This window comes from Phascolarctos cinereus, unplaced genomic scaffold (assembly GCF_003287225.1).
Source record: "Phascolarctos cinereus isolate Bilbo 61053 unplaced genomic scaffold, phaCin_HiC Scaffold_1;HRSCAF=81, whole genome shotgun sequence".
Classification (NCBI taxonomy): Eukaryota; Metazoa; Chordata; class Mammalia; order Diprotodontia; family Phascolarctidae; genus Phascolarctos; species Phascolarctos cinereus.
In genome coordinates this window covers 253,386,504-253,399,896 of record NW_027555514.1, presented here as the reverse complement: position 1 = coordinate 253,399,896, position 13,393 = coordinate 253,386,504, and positions in this window count along the sequence as shown.

Sequence of the window (13,393 nt, the reverse complement as noted above, 5' to 3'; positions counted from 1 at the left end):
CTGGAAAGCAGCTTCCTAGAGACAATAAGTACATATCAGCAGCAGGTCTTGAACTCATATCTTTCTGATCCCAAGCCTAATTCTTTATTCACTATACCAGAGCTGCCAAAAACACTCCATGGAACGGCAACCCTCTTAAGTGAAGGCCAAACCAAATTAAAATGTAACTTGGAAATATTTAACAAAATAAGTAAAAATATAATAAAATGTAGTTAATGTTCATTTGTGGTTTTTTTGTGAGGCAATCAGGGTTAAGTGACTTGTCTAGGGTCACAGAGCTAGTAAATGTCAAGTGTCTGAGGCCATATTTGAACTCAGGTCCTTCTGACTCCAAGCCGGAGCTCTATCCACTGTGCCATCTAGCTGCCCCCATTTGTGATTTTCTAAATCAATATGCTGCCCACAGGGTTCCATATGTACCATTTAGTGGCCTCATTTCTATTTGAGTTTTATACCACTACACCATGCTTTTTCTCCCTGAGGCAGCCATAGGTCAATCATTCATTTGAGGAAGCTTCACTTTTTCATTGCAACAAGTGTGGAAACTGAAAGTCATCCATTTAATTTTATAATAACAATTCCTATCAGTCCCTCATACATATGTCTAAGGATTTACTGTTCACAAAGAGAATCTAAAAATACAAGACATTTTTATAATGCTTAAGAAGATAAAAATTACATTTATATTTGGTTCTTAAAGTGTCCCTTCTTCCCTTAAAAGGAGAAGGGTTATATTCCTTAAACTAAATAGCCATTAAAGGGCAGGCCTCTGATCATAGAGAGTGAAAGCCCTTTCCTACAGAAAAACCTTGTAGGACCTGAGACAGCTCCTTTACATTTAGGGACCCCAGAAATCCTTCAACAATTTTAAGATACTCAGTGGGTTAGTATACATTTAAAACTATAGCTCACACCACCACCATCACTACCACCCCACCCCTGCCTCTACTGATGTGTTCACTTTTACTAGTCAGAAGACACACAGTACAAAGCAGAGAAATTTAATAAACAGCATAGAAGGAAGCACCCATGCTCTATAAATCTGGGTAACAGTCTCCCACAAATTCACCCCCTACTAGTGGAAAGAGTAGACAGGCCTATTTAACATGTGGACAGCTGGGGGTGGGGAGGAGAAGGATGTATGTATGGCCCGGGTACCTTTATGGAAGGGTACACACATTGGAAACATGTGTAGACAGGGTATAGACATGGAGTTATAAGTCACACCTCAGACACTTCAAGACCACCAAAGCCTTCTGTTGGTGATGGTGGCTAACATTTATATAGCACTTACTATGTGTCAGGCACTATTCTAAGCACCTTACAATTATTTTCCATTATGATCTCATTTGATCCTCACAACAACCCTGGGAGATATTATTATTATCCTCTGGACATTATCCTTCTGAATTCCACATATGTTTTCTGAGAATCTACCATGTCCTTTCTTTGACCAGGGACAGCCTGGAGCTATTGGCCACCACCTGGCAGGTAGAGAGGGGGTGAAGCTTGCTGTTCTCTTCAGGTGACAGCTGCCAGCATCTCAGACTCAGGAGAATGTCCTCCTTTCTTTAGTGCCAGGGGAAATCAAAGTTCTGCAAGTAAGAACAGAATCTGAGCATTGTGGCCCTCAGACCCACTTCTAGGGTTATCTTTATTATAGAACATGAGGGTTATATGAGACAGAGAAAGTGCCGAAGGATATACTTGTAACTGGAGTGGGTTCTAAACCAATCTATTGTGTGCAGAGGATAAATTGGGCTATAATTTATGGTCATAGCATAGACTTTCCACAACAATGGACAAAGTATAAACAGCATATATAGATACAACACTTTCTGTTAGAAAGGTAATATAGTATGGTGGGAAAGGCCACTAGTTTTAGAGTCAGAAGACCTACATTCAAATTGTCACCCTCGTGTGCCCTTGGGACAAGCCATTTAAGAGTCAGAGTCAATAAACATTTATTAAGTACCTCCTAGGTGTCAGGCACTGTGCTAAGCACTGAGGATACAAAGAAAGGCATAAGATGATCCCTGTCCTCAAGGAGCTTGCACTCTAATGGGGGAGACAAGACATTAAAAAGAAGCCAAAGGGGAATGGGGAGATGAAGTCCTGCAGGCCAGGTGGGAAACAATCTGAGGAAGTGAGAGTTTTAGAGTTAACTGAATATTTGGGAAGAATGAATCTCTGGAGATCATAAAGTCCAGGAAAGTAGTCAGGTGGAAAATGATGAAGTGAAATTTCTGGGTGTCTTCCTCAGCCTGAGGATCTAGGAAGGAGAGGCCCAAGGAACAAGGGGTACTGAGGAGGTGTGAGTTTTAGAGTTGATTTCATCTACGAGAATGAGTTTTTGGAGATTATAAAGTCCATGAAAGTAGCCAGGTGAGCCTCAGTTTCCTCATCTGCAAAAATTAGAGTCTTGGAATAGATTATTCCTAATACTCCTCCGCTGTCTATGTCAGTGATCCATCATTTAAATCCATTATTTGAAAGCACAATGTCTATCAGAGCAAAGAATTTTATCCAGATTGTTGCTGATGAACCATTTTTAATTCTACCACTCGCTGACTTGGTCCAGAAGTGGACCCAAGTGAGTAGGTCAGAATATTGAAAACAGATCAAAGGAAATTGTTTTTTCTATTGATGGATTACTTTTACTTTCGCAAAGGCAAGGGGCCATGAATAGAAATAAAATCTCCATCCTTAGCAACATGGCACAGGGATTTTAACTGAACACACACAAAAGGGAGATTGTCCTACATTTTCTTATTTATTATAGCAATAAAGTTGAGTTAGGTTTGGAAACTCACCTACTCAGTTTGATAAATGCCAAGGAAAAAAGACCTCACCATTTGCCTCAAAAACACAGTAGAAAACATTTGAGAAGAGACTGAAACATCAAATAAAGTTAAAGACTGTCAAATAAGTCTCAACAGTTGCTCCCTTTGTGACCTCAGGAAAATCACTTAACATCTCTGGTCCTCAGTTTCCATATCTGTAAAGTGAAAGGGTTGGATGAGATAATCTCTGAAGTCTCTTTTCAGGTCTGAATCTTCTATGTCTAAGCAGACTCCTAGCATCCTTTTTTGTCTACAAGATAAATACAGGCCCTGTCTGAGGTTATTTATCCCAACTTCAATCTTCTTAGACACTGGTAGGGAGAGGAAAAAAGTTTCAGAATGAGGTGGTATTAAATGATTGCAAATGAATAGCACAGTTGGGGAAAAAAAAACCTTTGACTCCCTCCTGAATAGAAGGATTATGGTTGTCTCCAAAGAAAAACTGATTTAATTAAATTAAATAAGGTGAAAAACATCTTTATTAAGCCAACCAACAGAGATTATGGTACAATAAAAAGAACATTTGAGTCACAGAACAAGGGATACCAGTTTCTCTATCTTTCATCAGAAAGGGCCAGAATAATGATTTCTGAAGTATGTTCCTTCTCTAGTTCTGAATCTTCAATTTTTTCACTTGAAGAATAGCAAAAATTAGTTATACAAGTAAACAGTGAGAGGATTGTGCCTAGAAAGTAGCGTGTGTGTGTGTGTGTGTGTGTGTGTGTGTGTGTGTGTGTTTGATGCCCTCAAAACTCAACAGGAGTTAATAGTCAAATGTGGCAGCCAAAATGCCTAAGGTGACCTTAAGCTACAGTGATGGAACTGTAATATAATATCCAAAAGGAAGGAGTCGATAGTTCTGTCCTGTATAAACACACACCATTTTTAGGAAGGTGATTGACAAAGTGGATGGTATCCAAAGGATGGTAATTAAGTTGATGAGGGAAAGTTTAGTTTGAAGAAAACAATTAGGAAAGACATATTTGTTATCTCCAAACATTTCATAGAAAGATAAAATTTAAAGTTCTTTGTTTTATTTTGTTTTTGCTTTTTGGTGAGGCAATTGGGGTTAAGTGACTTGCCCAAGGTCACACAGCTAGTTAAGTGTCAAGTGTCTGAGGTCAGATTTGAACTCAGGTCCTCCTGACTCCAAAGCTGGAGCTCTATCCACTGCACCAGCTAGCTGCCTCTAATGAGATTTACAATTTAAATCAACTTAGAAATCCATCAATGCATAAGCGTCTATTAAGTCATTATAACATGTCCTGCACTGAAATTGATGCTAGGGATGCAGATATAAAGAATGAAACATCCTCTACTCCAAAGAAGTTTACATTGTAATGGTGAAGACATATATAAATATATATGTACATATATAAATAAATACAACATAAATCTAAAGTGAATAAAGAAAATATATTCTAAGTAGTTAAACAGATTTCCTCTTTAGCTAGGACAATGGCGGATAGAGCACTGGACCTGAAACCAGGAAGACTGGAGTTTAAATCTAGCCTCAGGCACTTATTAGCTGTGTGATCCTAGGCAAGTCACTTCACCTCTGAGAGACTCAATGTCATCATCTGTAAAATGGGGCATGATAGCCAGACTTGGAGTCGTGAAGAATTAAGTTCAAATCCTGCCTCAGACACTAACTAGTTATGTGATCTTGGACAAGTCACTTTCCTAGCCTCAGTCAAAACGGGGATAACAATAGCACCTGCATCCCACAGCTGAGGTTGTTGTAATGAGATGACATGTAAATACTTTGCAGACTTTAAAGATCTACATAAATCCTGGTATCATCATCATCATCATCATCATCATCATCATCATCATCATCATCATTATACAATGTAGTTTGAGGGATAAGACACTAGTATTCGACTGGGGTGAAGGATCAGGAAAGGTTCTATGCAGAAGAGGGTACTTAAGCTGTGTCTTAAAGACAGAGAGGATCTCTATAAGGTAATTAAATCAAATATTCAATGCATTCTAGGCATTGAAGGCACAGAGATAGGAGATAAAGTGTGTACTAGGAACAGGAAAAAAGGGCAGTTTGGCAAGATCAGAGTGTGGGAAGAAGAGTGATGACCAGCGAGGCTGGAACAACACACACACAAACATACATACATACATACATGTTTTTGTTGGTGTTGTCCAATGTGTCTGATTCTTCTTGACCCCATTTGGGTTTTCTTGGCAAAGATATTGGAGTGGTTTGCCATTTCCTTCTCCAGCTCATTTTACAGATAAGGAAAGTGAGGCAAACAGCATTAAGTGACTTGCCCAGGGTCACATAGCTAGTAAATGTCTGAGGCCAGATTTGAACTCCCCAAGATGAGTCTGCCCAGATCCAGGATTGGCACTCTATACACTGCACCACTTAGCTGCCACAAGTATATATGTGTATATATATGAAGGGGGGAAGGAGTGAGGGAGGGGAGGGGGAGAAGGGATAGGGAGAGAAGGAGAAAGGGAGATGAAAGAGGAACAGAGAGAGAGAGAGAGAGAGAGAGAGAGAGAGAGAGAGAGAGAGAGAGAGAGAGAGAGAGAGAGAGAGAATAAAGTTAGAGATAGGGAAAGGGAGCATAGTATGTTGGATTGTGTGCTAGATTCACAGTCATGAAGACCTTGGTTAAAATCTCTCTTCCAAAATGTATTGGCTGTGTGACCCTGGACAAGTCATTTAACTTCTAAGTGCCTCAAGCAACTCCTTAAGATTGATGTACTTGTCACAAATGGGGAAGTTTCATACCAATAGTTTCCACTGCTGACAAATCACACGACCTTCACTCATTCACACATAATGCATACTGCAAGCAGTCAAGGAGATGTGCAACATCTCATAAAGATGACAATACAGATAAGCAATCTTCTCTTGCACTTTCATTTATTATTATTTTTTTCTCTCTACTCCTCCTTCCCTAACTCCCTCAGCTCTTCCATTTTCTTTCAAAGACCGTAGAGGGCAGCTAGTCCAACCTTATCATCTTAAAGATGCTAAAAACTGAGGCTCAGAGAAATAAGTGACTTATCCAAGGTCACACAGGTTGCAGACCCAGGATTTGAACCCACATCCTTTAACTCCAGATCCAGAGATTTCTTCCTGTTATGATGCTGCCTCACATAAACCACTCAAAGAGTGGATAATTTCTATAGCTTTAACTTAAGCAGAGGTTGGAGTAGAATGAATCATGCACCCTCCAGAGAGACTTAAACCATCTCACTACATTTTGTCAGCCTTGTCCAAATAACCCATTCTGCTTCCTAATTTCCTTTACTACAAGCACAAGGATTCAGTAGTAGACATGTTTCATCAAGGATTTGAGGAAAATTGTAGAAGCTGTTACAGTCCTAAAATTTATGGGTCTAAGCTATTTTATCCTAGGACAAATATTTGTGGGAAAGGGGGTTTAGAGAAGATTTCATTTTAAGTACCAGGGTTCCAAAGAAGAAAAACTGGAGTCAGCTCCACCCTGAAGATTTGGACATACATCCTCTAGGGAATGGCCAAAATCAACATAGTGTTCCTGGAATGCTAGATTCATTTGGTGACCCATCCTTTTGGCCTTGCATCTGGGTTGGCTGTTATTACTCATCTTGGAAAAACAGAAATCTCTTTTGATTTTGACATAACCTTTATTTTGGTTGGGAAAATATGAAATAGACATATGATGAAATAAAGAAGCCATCCTTGAGATACTTACATTATTTAAAACATATTTTGGACTATATTCTATAAATGCCGATGAGCAGTCAACAACACGCAACACATGCAAAAATGGTCCATTTCCTTTGAGTACCAAATTATAATCATAGGCATCCATCCCATGTTTACTGTTAGAACCAAACACAAGCTCTCATCCTGATGGCTCCACCAGTATTTTCCCAGGACAGTTTTCATTATGATGCAATTTTGTCAGTAGTTTATTTTCATTTCACAACAGTATCCTGGTGACCTTCCCATTGTTCCAGACATCCAGTGCCTGGAACTTCTCAAAATGAAATTACTAGATTAGAAATTTAGCACTGAAATGGTATATTTTTAATCAGTTGTTTTCAATCACCTCATCTTTTTTTTCCTATGACATATAGAATACTTAAATTAGAATTGTGTGGATAGAGCACCGGCATTGGAGTCAGGAGGACCTGAGTTCAAATCTGCCTCAGACACTAACTAGCCATGAGACCTTGGGCAAGTCGAGAATCCTGATTGCCTTAGAAAAAATAGAATTGTGTGGGGTTTTTTTGTTTGTTTGTTTTGTTTTGTTTTGTTTTAGTGGTAGAAGTCTCCTTAGAGATGTTGTATTCCTGCCTTCCTTATTTTTCAGATGAGGAAACTGAAATTCAGAAATGTAAAGGGAATTATCAAAGGGAAACTGATCAGTTTGTGGCAGGGTGGGTACAGCATAGATCTATGAAAAGAGCCCAGAGTATGAAATAAAAGAAGCTGGTTTCAAATTCCATCATTGTCAGTACTTTTTTTACCCTATGTAAGTCACTCACCAGGTCTCATTTTCTTCATCTATAAAATGAGGGGGTTAAACTAGTTGGCCTAAAAGAACCCTCAATATTTATGACTCTTCTCTGTCCCTCCCCCACAATACTCTCCCAATCTTTGGGTTTTGTTTAGCCAACAAAACATCCACTGGAAAAATTTTGGTTTTTTGCTTTAACGTAGTTAGTAGTTTAGATGTTTTGTCTACTCCAAATCATCATTGGGTTTGATTGATTTTTTTTCCATTAGCGTTGACTATTTCAACCATTGCGTTTCTGAGATTCTGTAATGATCAATTCTACAACATCTGTCCAGTTTACAAATGTGAAATAGACAAGTGGTTTTGTCCAATATGTAAACATGAGTTGGAAATTCATTCAAAGATGCTCTTTCCTCACAACATTCAATTCTATCATCAAAAATGGATGTTTGTGGTTTGTGGACTGTCTTCAGAAGGAGGCAGAAGCCAAAACATTGTTATGCTCAAATAATGCATTTTCTGGTTAAAGGGGGGAAAAAGTGGTGTGAAACAATTAAATATCTTATACATACAGGCACAGCGGTGGCTTACTGCTAGCAAAGACAAATTCACTTTAATTTTAAAAACACAATTAAGATCTGCATTTCTCATTAAAAGAGGAAAGAACAAATCTATCCCCCCCCAAAAAATGCAGAGACTCTTTCTAGGACTTAGCTAGTTGCTCTTTCCGGTTGCTTCTCCAACAAAGCTATTCAGTCATAATAGTGAGGGCAAGCACCACAGAAATCTATTTTCGTGATAATAGCTATAATTGGAGTAGTAAATGCAGTCCTTCTCTTAAGGCTATAATCACATGTGCCTACCTTGTATGAGCTCTCTTGCTTTCTCTTTACCATACCTTTGTTCTCTATACAACTGCATGTGTGTATATGTGTACATGTACACATAATAAATGTAGTAAATAATTTCTAGGGTGGGTTTTTTTTTGGTATTGCAGTATCAGATGATGAGAAAAAAAATCACTCTTCCAAATCTAGTCCCAAAATTGGACAAATTGAAAAAGGTTAAAAAAAAATGTTTCAGTGGAGTGAATTCCACGTCCTCAATAATTTACACTTTCTCAGATGGGCTTTTCTTCCTCAACTCATCTCTTTAAGTGCTTTCAGTTAGAGATAAATGAAGCAACGAAACGTAAAATGTGGATCACAGTTTGGTTTTTGATTTCTGGGATAGTATTAAAATTCAGGACATTATTAAGTTAGTCATTGATTTCCTTGACTGCCTAGAAATCCCTTAATTCTCTCCTTTCTTGATTTTCAGGTGATTTTATGAATGCTTAAAGAATGATGAGAAGAGTGAGTTATTACCTATCAGTTTGCATTAGAAAGCTCAGGAAGTTAATTACTGTGGGAAGGTTCCTAGATCAACAGTCATGAAAAAGTAGGTGAGTCAATTCTGTGAATTATCAAATTGCTTGAGTTGGCTAAATGTTTAGCTGTACTCACAGACAGGACTTCCAAGTCTGAAAAATGCAAATACCTTAGGATATAATCTAGAACATTTCTCAAAAGTTTAAAAAATGCCTTTTTACCCATATAATTTGAGTATGTCCAGAAAAAAAAATGTTTATACTTTTCAGGTTATATTGTGCATTTATATGGATTTGTTTTTTAAAATTTCTTTTAGAAGTAAACTCTGGTGACTAGTTTTTCTTCCCCACATACACAAATATAGAACAAAATTCAGAATGGGACTCTATTAAAAAAAGGCTTCCTGTTTATACAAGAAATAAATTACATATAATTAAGTAGTCATTTTGAATAATACGAATAGTCCATTCAGACAGATTTTGTCCAATAATATTCTTGCTCTGAAACATCCTCATGGAGTAGAGGCAGCCTCAAGAACAAAGAATCGGCAATCTAGAACTGGAAAGTTTCTTGGAGGTCATCTAGTTCTTAAAGGCAATGCTAGAAGAGCATTAGCTATCATAGAAACTATCTAAGAAAAAACTTCCAATTAGGGGCCCCAGTGATTGATTGGGCATCTGTTGTCTGACAGCTAGGTTAGCAAAGTTCAGAGAGGCTTATTCCCAGATTGTCTGCAGAGTGATGAATATTTTGACTCCAAAAGCTTTTGAAGACCATCTTGTAATGAAAGGAGCTTTAGATTTCAAATCAAAAGAGCCAGATTCAAATCTTATTTTGAACACGTCTTCATTCAACAACTATATTAATATTACGTACTTACGATGTACTAGAATTGGGCAAGTCACTGGGAATATAAAAACAAAGAAGAAATAGCCCTTGCCCACAAGGGGTTTACAATCCATTGAGAAAACACAGCATTTATCCATGTAAGTGCAGTGGGTTTGAACTGGCCTATGGGGACCCATGATTAGGATCTGATGGAAGTTTGTCTGAAACTGATTACTTAGGGATTTTTACTGTGAAGTGGCAAAAAGTTGCCCGATTGGCTGCTGAACCCAGAAGAGCTGATAACACTGGAATTGCTAAATTGGAACTCAGTGGGCATGAAAAAAGGTGTTGATTCACCCTTCCATGGTCCTGTACTTTGCAGCGTCAAGGGTGGCAGTACTATTTGAGCTGCCAGCCCAAGAGCTGGGTTGGAGAAAAATATATGCCCTGCATCTTACTTGGCCACTAAATGTGAACACATGGCATCTTATCTATCTTTTTGTTTTTCTATCTTGGCCTTATAACTTTAGATGAATTGATATTCAGAGATGAAAGTATCAGGAAAAAATTGATACAGAAGAAGCTAGTGGAGGGGGGGAAGGTGGGTAGTTCTGGAACCTTACTCTCATTGGGAATGAGTTAAAGAGGGAACAACATATATTTCTAGAAAGGTATAAAAGTCTTCTAAATTCAGAAATAAGAGGGCAAGGGGATAGAGTTGGGGGAGAGGATAAGGGAGGGAATCTTAGAGGAGTGGGTAGGTTAAGGAATAGGAGGACAAGATCACAGGTAGAAGTAAAGCAGAGGAGTGAGGAGAGATAGGGTAAATAGGGTGAGGATAGTGAGGAAAGATAGGAAGGGAGAAAATACACAAGTAATTATAGCTTATAATGTGAATGGGACAAATTTACCCATAAAATGGAAATGGATAACAGATTAAAAATTTTAATTCAACAATATGTTGTGTTCAGGAAACATTTAAAAAAAATGAGAGATACACACAAAGATAAAATAAAGGGCAGGAATAGGATTTATATGTAAAAAAAAGTAGGGATAGTAATCATGATCTCAGACAAAGTTAAAGTTAAAATAGATTACATCAAAAGTGAAAAACAGAGAAACTATACTGCGTCAGCAATATTATTCAATATTGTTTCAGACAATTTAAAATACCTAGACAGTATAAAATACTTCAGTGTATACTTGCCAAAACAGACACAGGAACTTTAGTAACATAAACATAAAACGCTTTTTATACAAACAAACACAGATCTACTGTGTTAGAAAAAATAACAACAAAGTTCATTTGGAAGAACAAAAGGTCAGAAACTTCAAAGAAACTAGGGGAAAATATGTAAAGAAAATAGATTCAGCAATATCAGACCTTAAACTATATTATAAGATGAGAACATTGTTGGAGCATAAAAAGGGATAATTTCAATTATTTTAAAATAAAATTTTCTTGTATAAATAAAACCTATGTAGCCAAGAATAGAAGGAATGTAGAAAATTAGGGAGAAAAAAACCTTTATAGACAACCTGTCAGATAGGATATGATTAGGTTGGAAAATTGCTGTGAGGAAGATACTATCTAGCTTCAGAAAAATAAATGATAGGAGGAAATAAGCATAGTACAGTCTTACATCTATGTATATGCACATATATCTATGTATGTTTAGGTATATAAATGTATATACACATATACATACACATACACACGCATATACACATATGTGTGTGTTTGTATATATGTGTGTGTATATATGTATATATGTGTGTGTATATATATATATATATATATATATATATATATATATATATATATATAATATATATATATATATGTATATCCATGCTTAATTATAGCCTCTTTGTGGGGAACGGGAGTGGAAAAATAAAGTAAAAAGTACACAGCAGAGAACAACAACAACAAAAAATTACGAAGCAAAGAAAAGCTGGGCAGCTTTTAAAACAATATGTAGTATTTATTATACAGGTTTTCTTGAAATGGAAATTTATTGTTTTATATTGAATCCTGTCTTACGGTCTGCTATGTAAATGGGAATTTTTTTTCCTTTTCTCATTTTGTATTTAAGTTTAAAATAAAAAGTGAAACAAAAAAAAAGAGAAGAGAGTATCCAGATGACCTCATGAGTTCAGAAAATGAAAAGATTCCCTAGTACTTTCTATCCATGAATGGACCCAAATGTCCACCAGAAATAATAATAGTGTCCACCAGAGTGGTCATGGCCCATGGAAATGGAAGCAACTTCATTGAGAATAGAGAAACACACAAAAAACAATCAGATGCACAACTACAGTCGCCCAAGGACAAAGTAGTATCAGAGGCCAATAATAATTGAGAGGATAGAGAAATGCCTCATATGGGAGATGTCACTTGAATCAAACTTTGAAGAGAGCTGAGAATATAGAACAGCAGAGGTGAGGAAGGAGTATGTTCCAGACATGATGGATGGCCTATGTATGAAAAGGCACAAAAGTCAAAAACATGATGTAATACACAAAGAAGAGCAAGTAAGCCAGAATAACTGGAGGAAAGTTGCTTCACCTTTCTACGTCTCAGTTTCTTCACCTGTAAAATGGGAATGATACTATTTCACAACTATCTATCTATTTCACAAAGTTATTGTAGGGATCAAACAAGTTGTCTATATAATGCTTTATGAACCTAAAAGTGCTATACAAATTTTATCTATCACAAGGTTTATGTTTATTATAGAGAGATTATAATCTATGGCCACATCAATGAAATGAGAGGTCCTTGAAGTGTTAAGTATAATTATTATGGATGGATCTATTTGATTTGACTTTCTATGCCTACAAAATGTATAGCTTAATCTCCACTTTAACCTTATTTTATGTAGATACAACCAGGCAATAACTCTATTGCCCTTCACATGCAGAGATGATGCTATTGACTTACCATCTACTGAATAAGACAATGGAGTTGTCTTCTTAGTAGGCATATCAATATGCTGGTGAGACAGCTAGCCACCATAGAGAGGCAGATGGAGGGCCAGGAAAAACAAATGCTTTTATAGGAATGAAGCTGCTGCCTTTGTTTCATCACACTATTCTAACCAACTGTGAGACATCTTTAAAGGATGACTTTAATACTAACAACTTCCAAGCTCAAGATAAATTTACCATGATGAGTCATCACATACATTCTCTCTCAATGGTCTGCCTTCTTCTTCTTCAGGTTTACCTTGGCAATTTTTTATCTACCAGTGGGTCAAGTCAGCAACTTCTCCTTCCTCCTAAAAGTTTGGCTTCCATTTCAGACACAGCCTGACATATTGATTCCCATGTGGATTTTAAGCCTGTGTATTTAGTTTAGAATTAGCCATGGAGAAGACAGATAGTAGTAGCAGGGACAACAAGAACTGATTAGTAACCACACACTATAAATACTGGTTCTTATCGCTCAATAGATCAGACACTCAGGGTTGGAAGGGGTCTAAGACATCAGTTAGTTTAGGCACTGAGAGAGTTACAAAGATTAATGATACAATTGCTAACCTGAGACATAGTTAGCAGCAAGAAAGACATTCAGGACTCAAGAGTTGAGTGGAACTCATATACTTTGATCAAAGGACAGGCCCTCACACCTAATCAACAGAAAAAAACAAGTAGGACAAAATGTGCTAGATCAGGGGTCCAAAGAACTCTCCAGGTTCCATTTTAATCCAGAGAAACCTGGAGAAGGAATCAGAGGACTAATCTAGTTGGAACCAGAGTCCCTAGCATCAAGCTCTGGTCCATATATGTGTACTATCTTTGTGACCTTGGGCAAGTCACTTAATGTCTCTGGGGCTATAGTATAGCTCTTCATAAACTGTAAAGGTCTAAA